Raw genomic sequence first — 27,159 nt, 5'->3', positions numbered from 1 at the left:
TTCAACAGAGTGTCCATTGTTCGAAGTGAAACTGCCTTTGGCATTTTTTGAAAACTTATCTACAGAATTTTGATAGCTGAGGAGTTTTTCCCACATCAGCCAAAGACCAAAATATTTCCGTTCCCTTATTTTCACAAACACCACATTTTTATTAGTTCCCCTCCACCACAAGCATGCATGCACCCGCTTTCATTGAATGTTAATTTGGTAAAAGTTACAATTTAAAGAAGAGCACGATAGTATATAAAACAAAAAGGCTGGGCGCGGTGGCTCACGCCTGTAATCCTAGCACTCTGGGTGGCCGAGGCAGGCGGATTGCTCGAGGTCGGGAGTTCGAAACCAGCCTGAGCAAGAACGAGACCCCATCTCTACTATAAATAGAAAGAAATTAATTGGCCAACTAATATATATAGAAAAAAAATTAGCCCAGCATGGTGGCGCATGCCTGTAGTCCCAGCTACTCGGGAGGCTGAGGCAGCAGGATTGCTTGAGCCCAGGAGTTTGAGGTTGCTGTGAGCTAGGCTGACGCCACGGCACTCACTCTAGCCTGGGCAACAATGCGAGACTCTGTCTCAAAAAAATAAAATAAAATAAAACAAATAAAAAAACTGATGGGCTAGGTGCAATGCCTTATGCCTGTAAGCCCAGCCACTCCTGGGGAGGCTGAGGCAAGAGAGGATGGATGGAGCTCTGAAGTTGGAAGTTACAGGGAGCTATGATCATGCCACTGGACTCCAGCATGGTTGACAGAGCAAGATCCTCTTAAAAAACAAACACAAAGAAAAACTTATGGGATCCTCTGTCTCCACAACACCTCTATTCATTCCTAGGTTTTTGATTACTGTTTTAAAACCCCATTTAATCTTTTAATTAAGTAATACTTGTATATAGTAAGTTCAATGAATGAATTCATAAAAATGCAAATGGAGCTGGGCATAGTGTTATGTACCTGTAGTCCTAGCTAATGGAGCCCAGGAGTTCAAGGCTGCAGTGACCTATCATCGTGCCACTGTACAGCTGGGTGATAGAATGAGACACTGTCTGTTTTTTTTTTTTGAGACAGTCTCACTCTGTTGCCTGGGATAGAGTGCCGTGGCATCAGCCTAGCTCACAGCAACCTCAAACTCCTGGGCTCAAGCAATCCTTTCTGCCTCAGCCTCCTGAGTAGCTGGGACTACAGGCATGCGTCAACCATGCCTGGCTAATTTTCTCTATATATTTTTAGTTGGCCAATTAATTTCTTTCTATTTATAGTAGATGAGGTCTCGCTCTTCCTCAGGCTGGTTTGGAACTCCTGACCTTGGGTGATCCTCCTGCCTCGGCCCCCCAGAGTGCTAGGATTACAGGTGTGAGCTGCTGTACCTGGCTTGACACTATCTCTTAAACAAACAAAAAAAACCAAATGGTTCAAAATAGTGTATAGTAAAACATCACTTTCTCTCCTACCTCTATTGCCCACCTACACAATTCTCTTCCCCAGAGACATCATTTTTGCTAGTTTCTTATATGAATTGCCAAACAGTCTATGTATATACAGGCAAATGTGTGTGTTAGTACATGGTACACAGGCTTAGAACCTCAGTGTTTTTTTTTAACAAAAAAACTATATTAATAGCTAACATATTCATGTGTTAAAATCCAATAGATTTCTTTCTCATTTCTTCTTTCCTCTTCTTTTTACTGAAAAACCTGCTAGATAAATTGTAAATGAACTGTGAAACTAAATAGGTTTCTCTTCTGTCCATGTTCCTGCTTCCATCTTATTCTCTTCCTAAACAGTGTTGCCAGTTTTGTTAGGGTGGGAGCTCGTAACTCAGGATGAGAAAGAATTCTCGACTCAATGATTAGGATAAGTTTGACGGAAGTTTATTTTACTTGCCAAGAGAGGAAAGGGCACGGCAAGATAGAAAGAGAGAAGTGCCGGCCCTGAGGGTAAGAGGTTTGGGCTTTTTATTGGGATAAAGGCTAGAGTGGTTGTTGTTGCAAAATGATAACAGGAGTCAATGTGTGTGTGTGTGTGTGTGTGTTTTCTCTGCTAGACTGGCTTTATCAGACTTCTCAGGATGTGGTCTGGCAGATGTGGAGGGGAGCTACACGCTCTTTTCTGTCTGCTTAGTAATGTTCCAATTTTGTAAAACAAACTCTTAAAAAAAAACAAGTTAAGCCACAGGTGGTTAACCAAATATAGGGGCAGTTGTGTGCTGTGATTTTTCTCCCTTTTTTCTCTGTTAGACAGTTTATTAGCAATGCCATCCTTTCATGTTTGTTGTGTTTCCTTCTAGACATATTCTGTGCATGTATAGCCTGTTTTCTACTAATAACATAATTTTGCTCTATAAGCGCAGAGACTTTGTCTATCTGCTTCACTGTTTCTTAACCTAACACATAACCTAACCTGACACAGTTCCTGGCACATAGCAGGTGCTCAGGAACTCAGGATATTTATGGAAGGAAATAATATAAACACAGGCATCATTCTTATCATCCTAATCTCTCTTACCTCTATTTCCAAATACATCTAGTAAGTCTGATTGATTTCCCATGGGAATTCTTAGCTTCATCCCTTCCTCACTTTTTCTGTCATCACAATCCAACCTCAAAGTCTAATCACTATATGTCTTAGACTAATACTGCCTCCTAATGAATCTCCTATTATCTCCCATATAGATACATAGTTCTATGGAAAGAGACCATGTCATATAATAGTAACAGCAGTTTTAGAGTCAGACTACCCAAGTTCATAGTCCAGGTCTGCCATTTAGGAACAATAGGGCCTTAGGAAAACCGCAAGATCTGTACCTCAGTTTCCTTGCCTGTATAATAGAGATAACAGTGTCTTCTTTATAAGGTAATTGTAGGATTAAATGGGCTAATATGTAAAGCACTTATATATATGCACCTGGCATATGACGTGGTCAGTAAATATTGTCTACTACTATTATGGTAAGAATGTTCTTCCTCAAGCACTGCTTGAATACATCATAAGGCCTTTAAACCTTTAAAGGCTTTTAGTAGCTCCTCATAGAAACTGTGACTATACTGAGCTTTAGGGCCCCTTACCAATTTACCTCCTCCTCCTCCTCCTTCCTCAGCCAGTTTCTTAACCTGCTATGGAGTGTCAGCTTCACTCCAATAACCCAGTCTCCTAATCCACACAAGGGCCATCCGCATTCACCCCAAGGCTTCGTTTAACACTGTGCCTTTTTCACAGTAACCACTTTCATCCTGCCTTTGCTTTCTGCGTTCCTTCCTCTCTCCTCCTCCTGCCATTCTCCTTCCCTCAGGTCTTTTTTGACTGGTTCTGGCTCTAAGTATAGGGATATAATTTTTTATTTTTATTTATTTATTTATTTTTTGAGACAGAGTCTCACTTTGTTGCCCAGGCTAGAGTGAGTGCCGTGGCATCAGCCTAGCTCACAGCAACCTCAAATTCCTGAGCTCAAGCGATCCTGATCCTCCTGTCTCAGCCTCCTGAGTAGCTAGGACTATAGGCTTGTGTCACCATGCTCAGCTAATTTCTATTTTAGTAGAGGTGGGGTCTTGCTCTTGCTGAAGCTAGTCTCGAACTCCTGACCTAAAGCGATCCTCCTGCCTTGGCCTTACAGAGTGGTAGGATTATAGGCATGAGCCACCATGCCCAGCCTACATCTGTATATCTATGTTATACACTTTTATATATTTTCAGTTGTGTGTATCCAGATTATCCCAATATATTATAATGTCCTCAAAATCTGCTTATCTCTTCTTTTGTTACCCTTTGTACCCTACGTCATAGAAAAAGATTTTAATTTCATCCCTCCATCTCTCCCCCCTTCCTTTCCATTTGATCTTCCTCCAAATCCCCTGGCTTCCAGGAAGAGACTGGGAGGGACGCCTGGACCAAGGTGGGAGCAAAGCTGCTACTCTCAAAGAACTTTCCTTCTAGAAAACATGTAGTCAAAGTATTTTGGAGTTGCTCTAAGTAACTGGTATAAACTTTTGATAGTAAATCACTTATTGATCATTATAATCATCAAATATTTATTTGGCACCTTGGTCTTGAAGGCACCATGCTTACAGGATACAAGGAGACATTAAATGCTTCTTCCCCGTTCTGAACTAAAAATCTAATTCTTCCTGGCGATATAGACTCTACCCAATATGCTAAGCCACGTGAATGATACAGTAAATAAGTGGAAGCCACGGCTAGGGGCTGTAACAACCAATTAGTGCCACACAGAGGAGGAACCTTACCTGACCTCTGAAGAAAAGGTCAAATGTTTAATCAGTATAATGAAAACCAAACATTTCAGGGGATGATAGTATATGATTTAATGTGAAATGTCATTTACAAACTGGGTCTCCCAATTATTTAACAAAGAGATCATCAAATGACATTTACTGAGTTCCTATAATCTGCAAAGCATTATGCAAGGTAGACTGGGATACAGACGTGAATACGGGTGGTCCTTCCCCTCCAGGAGATTACTATATAGTGGAGAATACCAACGTGTAAATACCCAACTCATAAATAACTTGCAGAATGAAAGAAGCTCAGACAGCTGGAACCCCAAGGCTGGCATGAAGGCTTCCTGACTGCCACACTGTCACATAATCACTAGAACACAACAGACCCCTTTATTTATTTATTTTTTATTTATTTATTTTTTTTTTTGAGACAGAGTCTCACTTTTGTTGCCCAGGCTAGAGTGAGTGCCGTGGCATCAGCCTAGCTCACAGCAACCTCAAACTCCTGGGCTCAAGCAATCCTCCTGCCTCAGCCTCCCAAGTAGCTGGGACTACAAGCTTGTGCCACCATGCCCGGCTAATTTTTTCTGTATATATATTTTTAGTCATCCAAATAATTTATTTCTATTTTTAGTAGAGACGGTGGGTGACTTGGTCTTGCTCAGGCTGGTCTTGAACTCCTGACCTTGAGCGATCCTCTCACCTCAGCCTCCCAGAGTGCTAGGATTACAGGCGTGAGCCACCATGCCCACCCTAGACATTTCTTATACTTCCTATTTCATGACTATTCCAGGATGTGACATCTGTGACAGAAAGTTGGCACTGACAATTGTTTGGGGCAAAGCAACCCCCAGACACAGAAGGAGCCGTGAAACCAAAGGAGGAGGCAGTTTGTCGGCAGGGGGTGATTTATTGGGGAATTTACAGACAGAAGCATAGTCTTGGGCCACCCACCACGCCCCAGACCAGGGTGTATATACTGTAGGGTAAGGGTACATGTGCTCCAGAAGGAATGAGGACAATTAAGGTTGACCCTTCAGGGAAAGACAGGGACGCTATGTACAGCATAGCCTGTAATTTGCCTAAGAACAATATTTACAGTAAGTACATATGGTATTTACGGTAACATCAAGGTTGGCTTGGCTTAGACAAGGAACAGTAAATAAAGTAGGAATCTTGGAGTTACTCCTGGGACTGAGATTAATCAGAAATCAATTTGGTGGATTAGCATCCAAGATGGTGTGACTTTAGCCCACACCGATTTAATTAAGTGCTCTATGAAATACCTGCTGCCCATCCCTATTAGTAGTGTAATACTTTCTTTCCATGCCAGTTACAAAAGAACCTTTGTTATTTCTCCCAGGAGAATGTCAACACTATCAAATACAACAATACATCAATACATAAGAAATTAAAAATTACTTTTTCTTAGTGTATTTCATCTTATTTTCTAAGCTTCAACTTAAAATAGTAACCCATTGGATTTGGTAATATACTTCTGAATAGAGATATATGTGGTTTTAATGTTAGGAACATTAGAAGAACTAAAGTTGTTTTTTTTCCCCCATGTCCATTTTTTTTTTTTTTTTTTTTGCCCTATGTACTGAATTTTTATCTGCAAACTGGATTTTGCTCCAATTGATCAAATATATATCAAATGCTTACAGTGTATAGTGTTTGCTTGGCACCAAAGGACACAATAGTAAGAAATGGTCCTGTTCTCTTATGTTGCTTCTCAGATAGTGGGCAGTGTTTCATGGAATAAGAGTTTCATGAAAGATAAACAGATCCTGTTAATTTAGTATAATGCAGGTAAAATATTTTTTCTTCTTCCTAAAGTGCATCTAAAGTTATCAGGGGCTTATGAAAAGCCACTAGCAATGCCCATTTGTTCTCTTAAGTTAACAGACTGACTTCCATATAGACAATTATGGTCTGGGCCCGGTGGCTCATGCCTGTAATCCTAGCACTCAGGAAGGCTGAGGCCAGAGGATCACTTGAGTTAAGGAGTTCGAGACCAGCCTGAGCAAGAATGAGACACCGTCTCTACTAAAAATAGAAAGAAATTAGATGGACAACTAAAAATGTGTAGAAAAAATTAGCCAAGCATAGTGGCACATGCCTGTAGTCTCAGTTACTCAGGAGGCTAAGGCAGGAGGATCACTTGAGCCCAGGAGTTTGAGGTTGCTGTGAGCTAGGCTGACACCACAGCACTCTAGCCGGGGCAACAGAGTGAGACTCTGTCTCAAAAAAAAAAAAAAAAAAAGCTTTGCAACACCTGAGAAAATAAATATAAACTAAAAAACAGAGCATGAAAGAATCTGGTTAAGACAAAAACTCAGTCGTGGCCGGGCGCGGTGGCTCACGCCTGTAATCCTAGCTCTCTGGGAGGCCAAGGCGGGCGGATTGCTCAAGGTCAGGAGTTCAAAACCAGCCTGAGCAAGAGCGAGACCCCGTCTCTACTATAAATAGAAAGAAATTAATTGGCCAACTGATATATATATATAAAAAATGAGCCGGGCATGGTGGCGCATGCCTGTAGTCCCAGCTACTTGGGAGGCTGAAGAAGGAGGATCGCTCAAGCCCAGGAGTTTGAGGTTGCTGTGAGCTAGGCTGATGCCACGGCACTCACTCTAGCCTGGACAACAAAGTGAGACTCTGTCTCAAAAAAAAAAACAAAACAAAACAAAACTCAGTTGTATTCATTGCTTATATAAAGATGTCATTTTAAACAATGAATGAGGTGAAACAAAATAAGAGGAAGATCCAATGACAACTACTTAATTAGGCTTTTTTTAAATAGGGGAATTTTTTGTTTCATATTGGGTATGGTCTCATCCTTAACTAGTTGCTATCCTGCATCAATCAAAGTCTGAAAAGAAACATCTTTGTGAGAAAAATCATAACCTCATAAATCATAGTGCAATCTAATGAAATTGCATCATCAATGTTTTCATTTATTTCTGCATTCCTGAATACAAAAAGAGTATCATGTGCCAGGAGTGCTTAATAAATAATAACTGACACTACATTCCTACAGCTAGCAATAATTTAAGATTTTTTTTTTACCATTAGCTTTTTGACTATCTACACAACAAAAATGAAGGGCATTTTACTTGTGTTCATGTTATAAAGCATTTTTTTCTGACCTTAACCAAAGCGACATTGGCTCCAGAAAGATGGCAGGAAGAACCTTACAATGCAAGACACTACTCAAAGAGGAAGTCCTGTTCCATTTCACCTGTTAAGAAGCCAGCTTCACCTTGGGGAGCACAGAATGACGAGGTTATAGCTAAGGGTTAGGTGTGTTTACAAATTTGTCCTCTCAAATGTGATAAATAGGTATGTTCCAAAGCTTTATGTTTAGAAATGAAAATAAGAGTCTAATTGTTGCCACAAACTCTCTTGCTTACAGAAATGAACTTGGCTCACGGCAGGCCGTTCTGCTCTCTGATTTATGCTGATCTTATAGTGATGACAAGTAACATCCTTCACAAGGGTGCTATGTTCACACAGAATAGCAGTGGAAATCTAGTGTGCTTAATAAATGCCAAGTGTTGTAATTGGCGCTCTTCCCATTTGCTACTCAGAGCTCCTAGGGCAGTTTTCATATAAGGGCACCTGTGTTAACTGTCCACTGTACCCTTAATATGATCTCACAAAACCTACAGTTATTGATGTCAGGGGAATCGAGATTCATGTGGAGATCTGGATAGACTGTATTCAAGGTAACAGGTAAGAGGGTTTTCTTAGTACTACAAGCCTCCACTGAATGGAATAGATGTTAATGAATATTAACATCATCGGAAGACAATGCTCTAGACAATCATTGGAAGAAAGAGAAACCTCTACTTAGTTCAATATCTATTTGACACCCTCCAATTTCATTACAACTTCAACAAAAAGAGAACTAGCCAACAAGGTAACATAGTAATGAAACTATAGAGGACAAAACTGAATTCATAGAGAGTTCAGAAGTGGTCATTTTAGATCTGTGAATTGATCCTTTGATTCTTCATTTAATATAAGCAAATACAATTTTAGTTTCATTCTTCTTCTTACTGTGAAATAAAATGCTTCCATATATAGGGGAAAAATAAGGGGGGAAAAGGCATCTTTGTTGAGCTTGGCAACTCTCAAATGAGCAAAATGTGGACCTGTTTTCATCTTTCATCCACCAGAGCACCAATGTACTCTTCAGTAAGTATCTGTTTAGCTAAAAGACTATATTAATTGTTCTTACAGCAAGATTTTTATCTACCATTGTTCAAGTTAGAAGATGCTACAATTTGAAAATGATGCTATCGACAATGATTTTTATCTGAGTGGGTGTTGCTGAAAAGACCGGATACTAGATTACAATTACTGGTGTGGTTTATTTCCAGTTAAGAATTAAAGTTAGAGGCTTATGTCTCTAATCCTAGAACTTTGGAAGGCCAAACCTGGAGGATTGCCTGAGGCTAGGAGTTTGAGACCAGCCTGAGCAAGAGTGAGACCCCATCTCTACAAAAAGATAGAAAAGTTAGCCAGGAGTGGTGGCCGGTGCCTGTAGTCCTAGCTATCTTGGGAGGCTGAGGCAGGAGGATTGCCTGAGCCCAGAAGTTTGACGTTACAATGAGCTATGATAATGCCACTGCACTCTATCCTGGGAGACATAGTAAGACCTTGTCTCAAAAAAAGAAAAAAATTAAAGTTAGAAGGACATCATGTCTACATCTTATTCTTAAATATCTCAGGATAAAGTATATATATAAATATTAGTATAGAATTATATATATATAATGTTATAATGTGAAGACTATCTGGAAATTCTTCGTACTATTCTTGCAACTTTTCTGTATATCTGAAATTATATTGAAAATCTTTTTTTTAGACTAGTCAAGTGCAGTAGTGAGAAGGGTGAAAAGTAGTAGAATAAGGAGTTCAACCTATAACTCACTGTGAACAATCAAGTGAGATAACTCACTTCCTTGGGACCAGCCTTCAAAATTTTTAAGTAGAAATAAGGTTCATGCAAGTGAAACATACTTTTGATGAGTGATAGAAAATAAGAATAATTTTCTTTGTTTACTATATAAAGATTTAATGTGCACGTACATGTCTCAGAACATATCCAACTTTTTAAAAACAGAATTCATGAAAAAATCAGTAGTATACAACTTTCTACATAAAGGAAAATTAAGCATTTAGGGTCTAATTCTTGAAGCAATATTTTTCCTTAATTAAAATAAATTACATCGAAATGGATTTTAGAGTACCCCTGTCACCAATTGCCTTTTCCCCACCTCAAAAACCTACTGCAAAATTGCATTAAAATTAAAATCCATATGTTTCTTCATTTAAGGGATTTTTAGGAATCCTATAGCAAACTTGATTTAACACTTAGCTATGACTGAGGAGTCCAGCTCCTGGCCAAACACCTATGTGCAACCTTCCAGGTTCGATCACAGTCAGTGACCAAGGCCATGCCTGGTGGGCTTCACAGGGGCCAAACTGCCCCCTCCATACCTGACCTGTGCAGTCAGTGCACTCTGGAGGCTCTGGGGGACTGCGGTCATGGACTTGGCCCACTTCCCTGCTGCCCACGCTCTTCCAGAGCATATGTACTATCCTAACCAAGTGCCTTATCAGAGGTCTCCATACCTGTTCCCCTTGGCCTGGTCCTTCCTCAGGCACTTCTGCTGAAGCCCTCTGGGAAAAGGGCAGCTTGAAGACACTTTTTTCCACATCTGTGCAATTGGTCAAATAAAGAAAGTGTGGTACATGTACAAATGGAATACTATTCAGCCTTGAAAAAGGAGATCCTGCCATTTGCTACAGCATGGGTGAACCTGGAGGACGTGGTGCTAAGTGAAACAAACCAGGCACAGAAGGACAAGTACCGCATGATCTCACTACACTGTGGAATTTAAAAAGTCAAACTCATAGAAGTAGAAAATAGAACAGTGGTTACTGGGGCAGGGGCTGGGGTGGGAGAAATGGGGAGATGTTGATCACAAAGAAGTTGCAGTTAAGTAGGATGAATAAGCCTAGAGATCTAATGTGCAGCATGTGGTCTACAGTTAATCGTATTGCACACTGGAAATTTGCAGAGAGGATATTTAGGTGCTCTTTCCACTCGTGCGTGCACACAGTAACTACGTGAGGTGATGGATATGTTAATTCACTTGACTGCAATAATCACTTCACACTCTGTGTATCAAAACATCCTGTTGTACACCTTAAATATTAATATATACAATTTAAAAAATACAAATGAATCCAAACAGGGGCCGGGGCACTTTCCCCGGTGTGGGCTTGCTCAGCCATCACAAGCCCGGCTGTGGTCTGCACCAGCTACGCCCAGCGCCAGTAGCTCTGCACGCAGACATGCACTGCTGAACAAGACCTCTCACCTCTTATGCTGCAAAATGTGTCACGGGGAAACAACAGAACCAAGAGGAATGAGTTCTAGATTAGCCGGAGCATTAAATGAGCAACGTTCTGGCTCTGGTTGGTTGCTTAATCCTTGGGGCTGCTTTCTCATCTGCAAAATGCAGTAACTCAACTGTAATTTGCTGAATCGTCCTTTAAAGTCTAATATGACAAGGTTCTATGTATGAATTATGCTCCTAAAACTATCTTCTGAAAAAGTTTAAAAAATAAAGCAGCAGAATAAAGCTAACATTCTTTCTTTTTTGTTTTGGCTTCTAAATTGTGCTTTGGTGTCTGCACTCAGATATGATGCAGTGAGATACAAGTTTCATTGAGTATCTAGAAAATAAAAACCACATTTATACAGATTTAGCCCAAGAGCTTATAAAGCAAAAAAAAGTTTTGATTTTTTTTTCCATTTTAAAAAAATTTATGTATGTGGTACAAGTACAATTTTGCTACATGGATATATTGCATGTGGTGAAGTCAGAGCCTTTAGTGCACCCACCACTGGAGCAGTGCACATTGTACCCACCCAGCAACCTCCCATTGTTCACCCCCCTCACATGCCAGTGTCCGTCATTCCACACTCTGCCTCCATGTGCACACATTTTTAAAAAATTTTTAAATAGTCACCTTTACAAAGCAGCATTTAATAATAAGTCTTCTCACAACTCAAAAAAAATTTCTGATAGTGCCACCCTCGCGTGGGTCAGCCATACGCCAGGCACGTACATACAGCTCTTCCTCCTCTCTTCCTGTGAAAAAGGCCTCAGCGCTTCTTCCAGGTAAACTTTCTTCGGGCTCCCTCCTGGCCTGGCTTCTTCCGTTCTCTGACTTGGGGATCGGTAGTCAGTAGTCCAGCTTGTCTCATCCACTCAACCTGTCCTCGGTGACGAAGCTGCACTAGGCTTTTGCCATCGCCAAGCTTATTGCTCCAGCCTGCGCCGACCTCCTGCCCCCTGAGACGGTGCAGGTCACATCGTGTTTTCCAAGTCGGTCACGGAATTGAAAAGGGAACATCAACTGTTCTCTGTCCTTCACTTCTGCTAAAGGCCATTCCTTGCTCGTCATACTGCACAGGTTCAATCAGCTGTTTTTTTGATTGAATAGTTACACTTCTGCGAAACCTCTGCACAAATTCTTCCTCAGCAGCACCACACTGCAATGTCAATAACTTTTCCAGCAGCCGAATAAACTGCATATGATCTTGATCTGACAGTTTTTCCACTAACATTTCTTCTAGTTCCTCCTTAATCAGCCATCTGCTGCCAATCAGGTCTCTGGTTTCAGTTTTCTCTGGAAGTAGATCTTTGGCTTGCAACTGATTTTGATGTTTTTCTAGTTTGAGTAACTTTTCATATATGTCATGCATTAATGAATAATATGATTGTTTGCCAGTATAGAAGAGATAATGAAACGGACGGCCATCTTCTCCCCACTGGATTGCTCTTTGTTTTGGAAAAACCTGCTCAGGATGCTTCATTATGGGCCTGCCTTACAAGCCACTCGGAAAAAGGTAAGCAATAGCTCTATCAATATCCTCTTGGGTAAAAGTTTCTGGGTCTTCTCCCATCATGTTGGTTAAATGTCTCTTTCCTAAGTTGAACTCTTCAATCTGCTTTTTTTTTTTTTTTTTTTTTTTTGAGACAGAGTCTCACTTTTGTTGCCCAGGCTAGAGTGAGTGCCGTGGCGTCAGCCTAGCTCACAGCAACCTCAAACTCCTGGGCTCAAGCGATCCTCCTGCCTCAGCCTCCCAAGTAGCTGGGACTACAGGCATGTGCCACCATGCCCGGCTAATTTTTTGTATATATATTTTTAGTTGGTCAATTAATTTCTTTCTATTTTTAGTAGAGACGGGGTCTCGCTCAGGATGGTTTCGAACTCCCAACCTCGAGCAATCCGCCCGCCTCGGCCTCCCAGAGTGCTAGGATTACTTCGCAGGCGCTGATGGGCGCCGGGTTCCCGAGGCTGTCAAGAATAATTTTTTTACTTGAGATATATAATATTTCACATACCATAATAAAGTCATTATTTTAAAAAAAGAACCAAGATTCATTAAAACATCAATTAAAATTATTATGTCCCAAAACTTACAAATATATATATATATTTTTTTTTTTTTTTGAGACAGAGTCTCACTTTGTTGTCCAGGCTAGAGTGAGTGCTGTGGCGTCAGCCTAGCTCACAGCAACCTCAAACTCCTGGGCTCAAGCAATCCTGCTGCCTCAGCCTCCCAAGTAGCTGGGACTACAGGCATGTGCCACCATGCCCGGCTAATTTTTTCTATATATATTAGTTGGCCAATTAATTTCTTTCTATTTATAGTAGAGACGGGGTCTCGCTCTTGCTCAGGCTGGTTTTGAACTCCTGACCTCGCCCGCCTTGGCCTCCCAGAGTGCTAGGATTACAGGCGTGAGCCACCGCGCCTGGCCACAAAAAATATATATTTACAAGCACTCAACTTCTGGATCTAGCCTCTATGAAATGTATGGAGTTATACTAAATTGTGTTAGAAATTCCTTCTAGCACCAACACTCTATTGTAACTTCCTTTTTTTTTTTTTTCTGAGACAGAGTCTCACTCTGTTGCCTGGGCTAGAGTACTGTGGTGTCAGCCTAGCTCACAGCAACCTCAAACTCCTGGGCTCAAGCGATCCTTCTGCCTCAGCCTCCCAAGTAGCTGGGACTACGGGCATGTGCCACTATGCTTGGCTAATTTTTTCTATTTTTGGTACCTACTGGGTCTCGCTCTTGCTCAGACTGAGCAAACTCCTGAGGTCAAATGATCTGCCTGCCTCGGCGTGAGGCCAAGTTCCTTTTTATAAATAGAGAAATAGAAATTCTAATCTTAAGTAACGGCTGGTCCGAAGGTAGTGAGTTATCTCACGTGATTGTTCACAGTCAGTTACAGATTGAACTCCTTGTTCTACTACTTTCCCCCCTCCTCACTACTGCACTTGACTAGTCTTTAAAAAATAATAAAAAAAAAAATAATCTTAAGTAACTTTCCAGAAGACACATGATAAGAGGAAAGTCTTGAGTCAGTTAATCATATCTATTCTTGATTCATACACCCACAAGAAGCCCTGGCCTGGCGTGGTGGATCATGCCTGTAATCCTAGCACTCTGGGAGGCCGAGGCAGGAGGATCACTCGAGGGCAGGAGTTTGAGACCAGCCTGAGCAAGACTGAGACTCCATCTCTACTAAAAATAGAAAGAAATTAGCCAGACAACTAAAAATATATACATAGAAAAAATTAACTGGGCATAGTGTCATGACTATCACCAAGACCTGTCCAATGCATGACACCCTCTCCTGTCCTTGGCTCATCCAAGAAAACTCTCCAGGTCTGAGACAGACATCCCAACCTTGGCCAAGGGAAAAGGGTCTGCTTTACTGGGTTTGTACCAGGCGACTAGAGGAACGTCAGTAGAGCAACCCAGGGCCTGTTAGTTGACCACGATGAAGCAGCAGTACAGGCAAATACACAAGCCCCGGCCCACTAGTGTGTTGCACCCCACACAAAGGCCAAAGCGATTCAACTCCACGACACGTCCTAAGAGCCTTTTGGAAAACATGATAAGACTTCTGCCCCATGGTAGTGGGAGAAAAGGCAGAATGTAATGAGACTAGGTAACTGCAGAAATGATGGATGGCCGTTTTGTCTTTCTGTGCTGGGTACAGAAATCATATGTAATGCAGGGTGTTTAGGATGGAGATCACTCTCGAATCCAAGAACACTGGTACTTGATAGGGAATAATTGCTGTAGTCCCAGCTACTCAGGAGGCTGAGGCAGGAGGATCGCTTGAGCCCAGGAGTTTGAGGTTGCTGTGAGCTAGGCTGACTTCATGGCACTCTAGCCCAGGCAACAGAGTGAGACTCTGCCTTAAAAAAACAAAACAAAACAAGAATCCCAGTCTAGAAAAACTGTCTTAACTTCCAAGGTCCACCTGCTCTCAAGGATCCATCCTCAAGCCATCAGGATACCAAAGCTCATCTCACCCTATAAGGAGTGGGGGATGGGGAGTTATAGCTATCTAATTTCATCTTGGGAATGTTTTCCATCTATCAGAAGTTAGCAAACCTCTTGGAGACAAGAGTAGGAAGGAAGAAGAGGCCCTAGAGTTAACACTGAGAGTTGAGACAGGAGATGACTTGGCCAAAGAGTTGTTGCTACAATAGGCTTTGTGTTTTGTTATCCTTTGTAGTAGCTACTCACAAACTTTCCGGTAAGTGAGAAAACATGTTATACTCATTGGAATCCCTGCCCTTTTTATGTGATTTTAATTATGGGGAAGCTGCACAAAAGACTGAGTACTAATCCTCTGGCTCATCAGCATGTGGTAATGATCTTAGCTTGCTTTGTGCCGTTTTACCCTGTAGTAAGGCAGCAGACTGCAATGAAGTATCTACTTTTCTTTTTTATTTTTAAAGTCAAAGATATTCCTTATGATGAAGTGTCTACTTTTCTAAAACAGAAAAGGAGAAAAGAAGAAAGGACAAACCCCCCTCAATCGATTGGGGGTTTTGTTTTTGTTTTGAGACAGGATCTTGCTCTGTCATCCTGGGTAGAGTGCCATAGCATCATCGTAGCTCACTGCAATCTCAAACTCCTGGGCTGAAGCTACCGTCTTGCCTCAGCCTCCTGAGTAGCTGGGACTACAGGCTCATAGCACAACACCTGGGGCTAATTTTTTCTCTTCTTCATAGAGACAGGGGTCTAGCTCTTGCTCAGGCTGGTGTGGAGCTTCTGAGCTCAAGGGATCCTCCCGCCTCGGCCTCCCATACTCCTAGGATTACAGGTGCTAGCCACCTCACCTCGCTGGGTTTTCTATAGTAAGATAGGCTTTATAAAGAAATGTAAGGCCAGGCTCGGTGGCTCACGCCTGTAATCCTAGCACTCTGGGAGGCCGAGGCAGGCGGATTGCTCAAGGTCAGGAGTTCAAAACCAGCCTGAGCAAGAGCAAGACCCCGTCTCTACTATAAATAGAAAGAAATTAATTGGCCAACTAATATATATAGAAAAAATTAGCCGGGCATGGTGGCACATGCCTGTAGTCCCAGCTACTCGGGAGGCTGAGGCAGAAGGATCGCTTGAGTCCAGGAGTTTGAGGTTGCTGTGAGCTAGGCTGACGCCACGGCACTCACTCTAGCCTGGGCAACAAAGCGAGACTCTGTCTCAAAAAAAAGAAATGTATTATTTTGTTGGAAACTGGATACTTAAAATTTGGATAATTGCAAACATACACATAGTTCTTACTCTGTGTCAGGCTCTGTTCCAAGCATCTCACATATATTGACTCATTTAATACAACTTTATGAGGTAATTATACTGTTTTTCCCATTTTGTAGATGAAGAAACTGAGGTACAGGGAGATTAGAGGTTAAATAGCGTGCCCAGAACATACAGTTTGATGAACTCAGGAAATCTAGCTCCAGTGTCCACACACTCTTTTGTTTTTCTTATTTTTTTATTTTTAGGTTTTTTTTTTTCTTTTTTACTGACACATTTGGATGTCATAGTCCACACACTCTTAACTGCTGAGCAGCTACCTTCATGAGCCTTTTATTTTTTTCCAGAGACAGTGTCTCACTCTGTCACCCAGGCTACAGTGTACTGGTACATCTGAGCTCACTGCAGCCTTGAACTCCTGGGCTCAAGTCATACCTCCTTCCTCAGCCTCCCAGCAGCTAGGACTAGGGCCGTGCACCACCACATCCAGCTATTTTTTTGTAGATGGGGGGAGGTCTCGCTATGTTGCCCAGGGTGGTCTTGAACTTCTGGCCTCAAGAGATCCTCGTGTCTCAGCCCCCCAAAATGCTGGGATTACAAGGCAAGAGCCACTTACCATACCCAGCCAAGTGAGCCTTATTTATTACTCCCACCTTATACCTAGGGCAATGGTGCTCAAACTTAAGAAAGCATCAGAATCATTTGAGGTACTTGGTAAAAGTACATATTTCTGGTCCATACACCAACTCTCCCTTCCCATTCTGATTTTAGTAGGACTATAGTGTAACTGATGAATCTATATTTTGTTTACTTTTGTCTTGTTTTTGAAGAATGTGTATTTTTTTTTTTTTTAAGACAGAGTCTCGCTTTCTTGCCTAGGCTAGAGTGAGTGCCGTGGCGTCAGCCTAGCTCACAGCAACCTCAAACTCCTGGGCTCAAGCGATCCTCCTGCCTCAGCCTCCCGAGTAGCTGGGACTACAGGCACAAGCCACCATGCCCGGCTGATTTTTTATATATATACATTAGTTGGCCAATTAATTTCTTTCTATTTTTATGGTAGAGACGGGGTCTCGCTCAGGCTGGTTTTGAACTCCTGACCTTGAGCAATCCGCCCGCCTCGGCCTCCCAGAGTGCTAGGATTACAGGCGTGAGCCACCGCGCCCGGCCAAGAATGTGTATTTTTAACAAGCATCTCAAGTGATTCTGTCATAGGAGGTCCTGTACCACTGTGGTCCCCGGCGGCAGACCGGTACTGGTCTGGCTCGTTAGAGACTGGGCTGCAGAGCTCCCCCAGGGCCGCCCACGCCTGTACATGGTTTATCTTCCGTGAAACCCATCCCTGGTTGGGGACCACTGCTAGCTACTACATTGAGAAATACTGACTTAGGGAAAGAGGGCTCTTTCTTCTAAGGGAAGAGTATATTTCTTTTTAATTTATTTATCCGCTCAAGAAGTATTTATTAAGTACCCACTGTAAACTCACAATTGTATTAATTCTAAAGTCTGTGTGTAAAAAGGATTCAAATATTGGGTCTCCCTGCCTTGAAGGAACTTCAACTCTTATTGCAGAGGCTAAACATAATACACATTAATTCGTTGTAATAATTACATGACATTTATAACATGTGTCAGTCTTTGGGACAACTTCTATAGAGAAGAAATAATGTAAACAGCAAATAAATGAGGGTCAAAAATGAGTAATTCCGGCCAGGCGCAGTGGCTCATACCTGTAATCCTAGCACTCTGGGAGGCCGGGGCAGGTGGATTGCTCGAGGTCAGGAGTTGGAAACCAGCCTGAGCAAGAGCGAGACCCCGTATCAAATATAAATAGAAAGAAATTAATTGGCCAACTAATACATATAGAAAAAATGAGCCGGGCATGGTGGTGCATGCCTGTAGTTCCAGCTACTCGGGAGGCTGAGGTAGGAGGATTCCTTGAGCCCAGGAGTTTGAGGTTGCTGTGAGCTAGGCTGCCACCACGGCACGCTAGCCTGGGCAACAAAGTAAGACTCTGTCAAAAAAAAATTAGTAATTCCAACCAAAAATACTTAGAGGGAGACTGCACAGTGCAGAGATAGGCCACTTATTTGAATCCTCTACAATGTAACTCTCAAAGCGGGACTTAGAATGACTTTTAAATTCTAGGTAAGTATTTCCCTCAAATTCCTCTGAGTTAAACTAGTTTCATGTTATTTCTTTCATTCATTCATTCAATAACCTTTTTTTTTTTTTTTGAAACAGAGTCTCACTTTGTTGCCCAGGCTAGAGTGAGTGCCGTGGCGTCAGCCTAGCTCACAGCAACCTCAAACTCCTGGGCTCAAGCAATCCTACTGCCTCAGCCTCCCGAGTAGCTGGGACTACAGGCATGCGCCACCATGCCCAGCTCATTTTTTCTATATATATTAATTGGCCAATTAATTTCTTTCTATTCATAGTAGAGACGGGGTCCCGCTCTTGCTCAGGCTGGTTTCGAACTCCTGACCTTGAGTGATCCGCCCGCCTAGGCCTAGCAGAGTGCTAGGATTACAGGCATGAGCCACCTGGCATGAGCGCCCGGTTCATTCAATAACCTTAATGAACACAGAGCACCTTACAAAAAAGTCAAAAAATTAACTCAAGCCACCTAAAAAAAATCAAGTTGGAAAAAATATACATATATATACAAACTAACAAATACAAAGCAGAATGTACACAATATGACTTAAAGTTGCATACAGAAATTCATAAGAAAAAAACAGAAGGAGGGCCTAGCACTACTAAGTGCTGAGTGAATGTGGGTTTAATGAATGAATGTTACATTACAGTGGGCTTGCCTGGTTAAGTTTCTTGGAGTGATAGAAGTAATGGGCAAGAACCGAGGACCAGAGGTCAGCCTGGTGGAGAAAATGACATCAGCAAAGGTCCCGTGGCAAAAAGAAAATAAGGCAGGATGTAGAGTTTCAACAGATCAACTTGGTTGGAACAAAATGGTTAGTTGGTGGGAGAAAAGGAAGCGTGTGAGGTTTGATAAGGTATGGTAGGTTCCGATCCAAGTCAAACTGTCATAACAAATTCAAACATCTATAACATCCTAAGTACAAGAGTTTTGTTCTTATAATTTTTTTCTTTTATTTCATCATATTATGGAGGTACAAATATTGTTAGGGTTACAAATATTGCTCCTGCCCCGCCCCCATGTGTCCAATCCCCGGGCGGTGTGCACCACACACGTTATAAAAGCATACACCCCTTTCCTCCTCCCCCTCCCGCCTGCCCACCACCCAATAAAAAGGTTTTTTGGGTTTTTTTTGACATTTTGGTTACATTGTATATCTTTGGCTCTCCCTAAGAAGAGTTAGAGTTATGTCCTTTCCCTCCGAAGTGCTCGCCACATCCCTAAGATTGGGTCCCCCCCTGTTCTTATAATTTTTTAAAAAAATCTTTCACTATCTCTAAACATGTTCTTAGAACTTTTACTTTTTTTCTTAAAATGTATTGATAATATCAACCTTACTAGGCCAGGTGTAGTGGCTCACGCCTGTAATCCAAGCCCTCTGGGAGGCTGAGGCTAGAGGATCGCTCAAGGTCAGGAGTTGGAAACCAGTCTGAGCAAAAGTGAGACGCCCATCTCTACTAAAAATAGAAAGAAATTAATTGGCCAACTAAAAATATATAGAAAAAATTATAGAAAAAAATATAGAAATATATAGAAAAATATATATAGAGAAAAAATATGTAGAAAAAATTAGCCGAGCATGGTGACACATGCCTATAGTTGCAGCTACTGAGGAGGCTGAGACAGAAGGATCGCCTGAGCCTAGGAGTCTGAGGTTGCTGTCAGCTAGGCTGACGCCACGGCACTCACTCTAGCCTGGGCAACAGAGTGAGACTCTGTCTCAAAAAAAAAAAAAAAAAGTCATTCCAGGGGGAGGGGGCATGGGCAATAAATATATGTGACCTTAACACTTGTACCCCCATAATACGCTAAAAAAAAATATATATATATATATATATATATATATATATATACACACATGTAGCCGGGTGCGGTGGCTCACACCTGTAATCCTAGCACTCTGGGAAGCCGAGGCGGGCAGATTGCTCGAGGTCAGCAGTTCGAAACCAGCCTGAGCAAGAGCGAGACCCGTCTCTACTATAAATAGAAAGAAATTAATTGGCTAACTAATATATATAGAAGAAATTAGCCAGGCATGGTGGCGCATGCCTGTAGTCCCAGCTACTCGGGAGGCTGAGGCAGAAGGATTGCTTGAGCCCAGGAGTTTGAGGTTGCTGTGAGCTAGGCTGATGCCACAGCACTCACTCTAGCCTGGGCAGCAAAGCAAGACTCTGTCTCAAAAAAAAAAAAAAAAAAAAAAAAAAAGAGTCATTCCAGGCCGGGGCACAGTGGCTCACCTCACACCTATAATCCTAGCATTTTGGAAGGCTGTAGTGTAAGGATTACTTGAAGCCAGGAGTTCAAGACCAGCCTGGGCAACATAGTGAGACCCTATCTCTACAAAAAATTAGGCAGGCCTGCAGTGTCATGGGCCTGTAGTCCCAGCTCCTTAGGAGGATTTCTTGAGCCCAGGAATGTGAGGTTGCAGTGAGCTATGATGACACAGTTGCACTCTAGCCCAGTGACAAAGCAAGATCTTGTTCTCAAAATATAAAAAGAGAGAGACAGAGACATTCCACTTGAGGAGGCCAATAAAACAAAAAAAGATCTCCAACTGTGGACCCATGTATTAGACCTTCTGGTTAAGTCTGGAAGTGGTAGTTGTTCAAGGGGAAAGGTGACATAACACATTTCATCAAAAAGCAATTTTTTAAAATATATTATTATATTTTCTTTTCTTTTTTTCTTTATTTTTCAATGAAGTAGTGTTTTAAAGCAAAGATAAAAAGCAATTCTTTAAAAAGTAATTATTTGCAAGATGAAGTTCTGGAGATTGGTTGCAAAACGTGAATAAACTTAACACTACTTTAAGTGTACTGAACTGTATATTTAACACTGGTCAATATAGTAAATTTTATTTTTTAAAAAATTTTAAAGTGCCCACAATTTCTTAAAAAGTAATTATTTTTATTAATTTAAATTTTTGCTTCATCTACCTTTGGAACTATATAGGCTGAATATCCCTTATCCAAAATGCTTGGGACCAGAAGTGTTTCTGATCTCAGATTTTAGAATATTTGGATATACATAATGAGATATCTTGGGGATGGGACCCAAGTCAAAATATGAGGTTCATTTGTATTTCATTTATACCTTATACACAGAGCCTGAAAGTAATTTTCTTTTTTTTTTATTTTTTTTATTTTTTTTTATTTTTCACGTCTTGAGGGTTTAGGGATGAAAGTAATTTTATACAGTATTTTTAATAATTGTGCCTGAAACAAAGTTTTGACTGCATTTTTCCATTTGAGGCCTCATGTCAGTACTAAAAAAGTTTTGGATTTTGGAGCATTTTGGATTTTAGATTTTCGGATCAGCTTGCTTAATCTGTATCAACTTTTCATGTTTTAGGGAAACATTCACTCAGGCCACTGTAAGTCATGGGACATCTATTTTAAGGATACACATGACAACAAAGATTAGACTATCACAGGAACTTAAGAATAACTATAGGAGCCGGGCGCGGTGGCTTTCGCCTGTAATCCTAGCACTCTGGGAGGCTGAGGCAGGCGGATTGCTCGAGGTCAGGAGTTCAAAACCAGCCTGAGCGAGACCCCGTCTCTACCATAAAAATAGAAAGAAATTAATTGGCCAACTAATATATATATATATAAATCAGCCAGGCATGGTGGCACATGCCTGTAGTCCCAGCTACTCGGGAGGCTGAGGCAGGAGGATTGCTTGAGCCCAGGAGTTTGAGGTTGCTGTGAGCTAGGCTGACGCTACGGCACTCACTCTAGCCTAGGCAAGAAAGTGAGGCTGGGCGCGGTGGCTCACGCCTGTAATCCTAGCTCTCTGGGAGGCCGAGGCGGGCGGATTGCTCAAGGTCAGGAGTTCGAAACCAGCCTGAGCAAGAGTGAGACCCCCGTCTCTACTATAAATAGAAAGAAATTAATTGGCCAACTAATATATACAAAAAATTAGCCGGGCATGTTGGCGAATGCCTGTAGTCCCAGCTACTTGGGAGGCTGAGGCAGGAGGATTGCTTGAGCCAGGAGTTTGAGGTTGCTGTGAGCTAGGCTGACGCCACGGTACTCACTCTAGCCGGGGCAACAAAGCCAAACTCTGTCTCAAAAAAAAAAAAAAAAAAGAATAACTATAGGGTTGGACTTCAATTGGGAACTGAAATGGACAGATTCCACACACACCTGGAGACTGGGTTAAAGTGTCACTCTCAGACGCAGTGGCATGCAGAACTCCCAACCATGAGGGTGTGACCATTGCTGTCTCCACGACTACCAGCCACCTACCTCATTTAGTCATAGCTTCTGCTTACTCATAATTCCAGTTTACTCACAGTCTCTCTATAACCAACTTTCTCTCCCCACACTCAACAGACTGATTCTCTCTGCATATCACAGTCCAAATTCTTGAAAGGAAAAAGAAAAAATCTGAGTGACCTAGCTCAGTTTCTGAACTTCAGTGTGCATTAGAAACAGCTGGAGAGATTAAACTACAAAGTATTGGGCCCTGTCCCAGCACTTCTGATTTAGCAGTCTGGGGAAGGGCCTGAGAATTTGCATTTCTAACAAAATCCCAAGTAATGCTGACTACACCGGTCTGGGGACCACACTTGAGAACCACTGGCCTGGTTAATCATCCTTTTATCTGTTTGGACAGAGCAATTGGGGCAAGCTACCTCATGTTGCCAAGACCATACTTCTGAACTGACTCTCAGGCTCATAATTGGAGATTTTTTTTTTTTCAACTTGCTTCTCTTATTGGCCTCCTCATTTAGGCAGTCACCGAAGTCTTAAAGCTTTTTCAACTGGAATGTCTCTGACCTCTCCTTTTATCTTCCTCAGTCACTGCCTGAATCCAGAGTCTCATCTCCCCAAACTTGAATATCTACAGAAAAGCTTCCTGTTCCTAGCCCACCCCATACACACAGCTGCCAAATTACCTTTCCCACTGACAGCCCTTAAATGCTTTATGGTTTCCCTAAAGAACTTCCATTGGCTACCTATGGTTATCAAATTAAACTAAACTTTGAAACACCTCGAAATGTTTTGCTTTTAAGTTAATAACATTTAAATGTTGGTTCTCCCACCTCGATATTTCATTTCTATCAAGACCTCCTACCCTTTCCCTAGGAAACCCACCTATCTGAAACCACTTAGGATCAGATTTTAGGAAAAAGCTTCAACTTTTTCTTTTCTCTTTTCTTTTCTTTCTTTTCTCTTTTCTTTTCTTTTCTTTTCATAAAGATGACTCTGAAATTGGAACTTCAAAATCCTCTTGAGTTCCATTACTACATTTAAATACTAGCAGCTAGCTCCATCTAATTGTACTCCCAGGAGCTCAAGCTCAGTGTCCAAAGCCAAGCTCAACATTTATCTCCTCACACTAGTTCCTCTTCATGTTTTCATTTATTTAAAATAAAATAAAATACACCCATTTACCCAGATATCCAGGCTCTTAATCGTAGTAATTTGCATTTTTCTCCTCATCTGTTCCTCTTCTTCTCTCATTTCAACTCATCCTACTCTATTTAATTAGAAGCCAAGTCCTAAAGATTCTACTGTATACCACAGAGGCTCTTGACACCTGGCACGTCTCCAACTACAGATGTCACCATGATGTCCTAAAATGTTATTTATTTTTAAGTATTTCTCAAACTTCTCCATAAAAATACTTCTAACAGCAGAGAAAATTTAAAGGGTGGGGAGGAGAGTACCCTTAGGAATGTAGCCCTAAGCAGCTTTTAAATCTTTGGCAACCCACTTTGGAGAAATTTCTTGGGAGACTCCAGCATCTTAAAAAGTTATGCAGATTTTGCAATCTCCTCCATCTATTGTTGTTTTAACATAAAAGGAATGCTTTAGTTGCTTGCCAGTGAGCCAGGTCAATGCTTTAGGAACATTTTTATGTTTATTAGGGGCTTCACATAGGGTACTTGTGCTGATTCTGGTACAGGTACTGGTTTGAGAAGGACCCCAGGAACTCCAACCAGGTCTATTCTTCTCTCAGTCTCTCTGTGCCATTTTACCTCCCCAATCCCTAAAACATGGCTCTAATAGTGCCAGTGACGCCACACTGCTACCAGACTAGGCATAAATTGCTTTCTTTTGAATTCAAGGCCCTCAAAAATCATCATTCCAGTCTTACTTCTAATACTTTGTTACTTTCCAGCAAACTGGAATGCTTTAGTATGTTCTCAATATTTAATTGAATCTTGTTATTGACAAATGGTGTTTACTTCTATTGTCATCTAGCACAATGGTTCTCAAAGTGTGTTCCCCAGACAGAATATCAGCATCACCCAGGAACTTGTTAGAAATACATATTTCCACCATGTCCTATACCCAGACCGGCTGAATCAGCAATTCTGGGTGTGCAGCTAGAGCAATCTGTATTTTCACAAGCCCTCCATGCGATTCTGAAACAGCTGAAGTTTGAGAACCACCAGACTGGTATTTAGTTTTTGGATCTAAAACAGAATGAAATATAAATTAAAAAGAAAAGACCTTATTGTCCTTGAATGGATACTATTATATAAGTTTAAAATGTTCATTTCCTTCCTTCCTTCTTCCTTCCTTCCTTCCTTCCTTCCTTCCTTCCTTCCTTCCTTCCTTCCTTCCTTCCTTCCTTCCTTCCTTCCTTCTTTCCTTCCCTCCTTCCTTCCTTCTTTTTCTTTTTGAGACAGCATCTCACTCCGTCACCCAGGCTGGAGTGCAGTGGCATGATCATAACTCACTGCAGCCTTAAACTCCTGGGCTCAAGCAATCCTCTCACCTCAGCCTCCCGAATAGCTGGGACTACAGGCACATACCACCACCCCTGGCTAATTGTTTAATTTTTTGTAGAGATGGAGGTCTCACTATGTTTGCCCAAGCTGGTCTCAAACTCCTGGGCTCAAGTCTTCCTTTCACCTTAGCCTCCCAAAGTGCTGTGATTACAGGTGTGAGCCATTGCTCCTGGCTTAAAATGTTCATTTTTAAGACAAAATGTTAATATTCACTAAGGTTCTTTTACCAGAATCTTACCAAATATATTTTTAATACAGGATTTTCTTAATTTAGAAAATGTGTTTTAAAGGAAGAAGAGCAGATAAAACAATTTTAATTCATTTGTCTCCTCCTAGTGGCAGGCTTTTAAACGCAGAATGCAACATCCCACTTATATTTCTTAGAAATTATATTTCTGAGTTTTTTCATGATTCCTCTTATTAATTATAATAAAGTTAATTACAAAAAATTAATTGCTTCTCTCTTCCAAATTACAAACACAGATTTTTCTCTATTATCTCCAACTGTGCCTGCAGAAATCTATGTAATTTGTCTCATTTTGTCCCCCTATCCTTCCTAGTAGTAGAAATTCTTCACTTAGAACACTTTGAAATGAGTTTCTTCTCTTACAGGATTTTAACAACACCCAGGTGGGTCATCCTTTACATCTCTCACTACCACTCTCCCTCTGGCAATGCCCCAGGAGCAAGCTCTCCAGGGTACAGGGATAGCCACTGCCACCAAATCTATTTTCAATGAGGACTTTGAGTCCTCAAACTCCCAGGTTATATTGACCTAAGGTGTGAACAAATCCCTTTGACTTTTTTTTTTTGCCTAGTGACATTCAAACTATTCCTTTGACTTTTAAACCAACTTGACAAGGTTTACATTTTTCAAAGGATTTTATTAGTATGGCAGGATAATTTATGAAGATACTAATGCTCTTCATTTTCCCCTTTGTCTCTTCCAAGCAGGTAGCTAGGCCATTTCTTTTTTTTTTTTTTTTTTTTTTTTTTGAGACAGAGTCTCACTTTGTTGTCCAGGCTAGAGTGAGTGCCGTGGCGTCAGCCTAGCTCACAGCAACCTCAAACTCCTGGGCTCAAGCGATCCTCCTGCCTCAGCCTCCCGAGTAGCTGGGACTACAGGCATGCGCCACCATGCCCGGCTTATTTTTTTATATATATATATCAGTTGGCCAATTAATTTCTTTCTATTTATAGTAGAGACGGGGTCTCGCTCTTGCTCAGGCTGGTTTTGAACTCCTGACCTTGAGCAATCCGCCCGCCTCGGCCTCCCAAGAGCTAGGATTACAGGCGTGAGCCACAGCGCCCGGCCAAGGCCATTTCTATTTCTTTATCGAGGATGGGTTTTTTGTTTGTTTGTTTGTTTTGAGTCTAGCTCTGTTGCCCAGGCTAGAGTGCCTAGGCATCAGCCTAGCTTATAGCAACCTCAAACTCCTGGGCTCAAGTGATCCTCCTGCCTCAGCCTCCCAAGTAGCTGCACCACGATGCCTGGCTTATTTTTTCTATTTTTAGTAGAGACAGGGGTCTGGCTCTTGCTCAGGCTGGTCTGGAACTCCTGACCTCAAGTGATCCTCCCGCTTCAGCCTCCCAGAGTGCTAAGTATCTGGGATGTTTAAAGAATGGAAAGCTGAAGGCACTCGAAGACTGTTCCTTTTCCTATTTCCTGTTAGTCTACACTCACTGAAGAAATTATGCTAGATCTCTGGGAGGAGAAAGGAGAGCAGTGCATTTATCAAAAACTGTAAGAAATGGAAATTTCCTTAGGCTGGGAGGGAATGTAAATTGGTGTGTTCTTATTCTCCTAGCAGTGTCCTGGAGCAGTGCCAAGACCTATGCATGGGATACTTAGAAAGGCTAGCTCTCTAAACTTCAGGGTTTCCAAACATAGCAGAGAGTCCCATGCTCTGCTGAAACAGAGTCCCTGCATTTCAAGAATATGTGTGGCTTTGACCATGGGAATCTCAGCAGTAACAATGCGGGCTGAAGACCAGAGAGGCCACTTCGAATACTAGGCATGATCTTGGGGTGTAAAGGGGAGGAAATTGAGATTAGATTTTCCTGCCAGCCTGATGTAATAAGGGTTCAGAGTCGAGTTTAATTTGATTTAAGGAAAATTAAGAAACATGGCTTTTCTTATATATCCAAGTTTGTGGTTGCAATTCACACACTATAAGTATAGTGAAGAACAAAGAAAAAGGGGATGGAGAATATAGTAGTAATGGACAGAGTTCACAGAGCAAAGGTTACTGATCCGAATGTCACTGAGGTTTTACCATAGAGTGATGTGGCCAACCCAGTTTTATCAGATGTGCAGCTCCCTAGTTCTCTGTCTCCCCGTCAACTCTGTTAGGGCTGGATGCTCCAGCTCATTCCTT

At 41.6% G+C, this 27,159-nt stretch overlaps 1 long non-coding RNA gene and 1 pseudogene across 1 annotated transcript in view; both read right to left on the bottom strand.

The window, feature by feature from the left end:
* LOC142870943 (uncharacterized) overlaps window positions 1-27,159 on the bottom strand; it is a 45,652-nt gene that overhangs the window by 9,421 nt on the left and 9,072 nt on the right. The gene's annotated exons all lie outside the window — the stretch shown is intronic.
* On the bottom strand, window positions 11,274-12,277 carry LOC105864990 (small ribosomal subunit protein uS9m pseudogene; annotated as a pseudogene).

The sequence above is a fragment of the Microcebus murinus genome, chromosome 5 (genome assembly GCF_040939455.1).
Source record: "Microcebus murinus isolate Inina chromosome 5, M.murinus_Inina_mat1.0, whole genome shotgun sequence".
NCBI classification, from domain to species: domain Eukaryota; kingdom Metazoa; phylum Chordata; class Mammalia; order Primates; family Cheirogaleidae; genus Microcebus; species Microcebus murinus.
The sequence above is the reverse complement of the archived record's forward strand: the minus strand, read 5'-3'. Positions and strand labels throughout refer to the sequence as shown.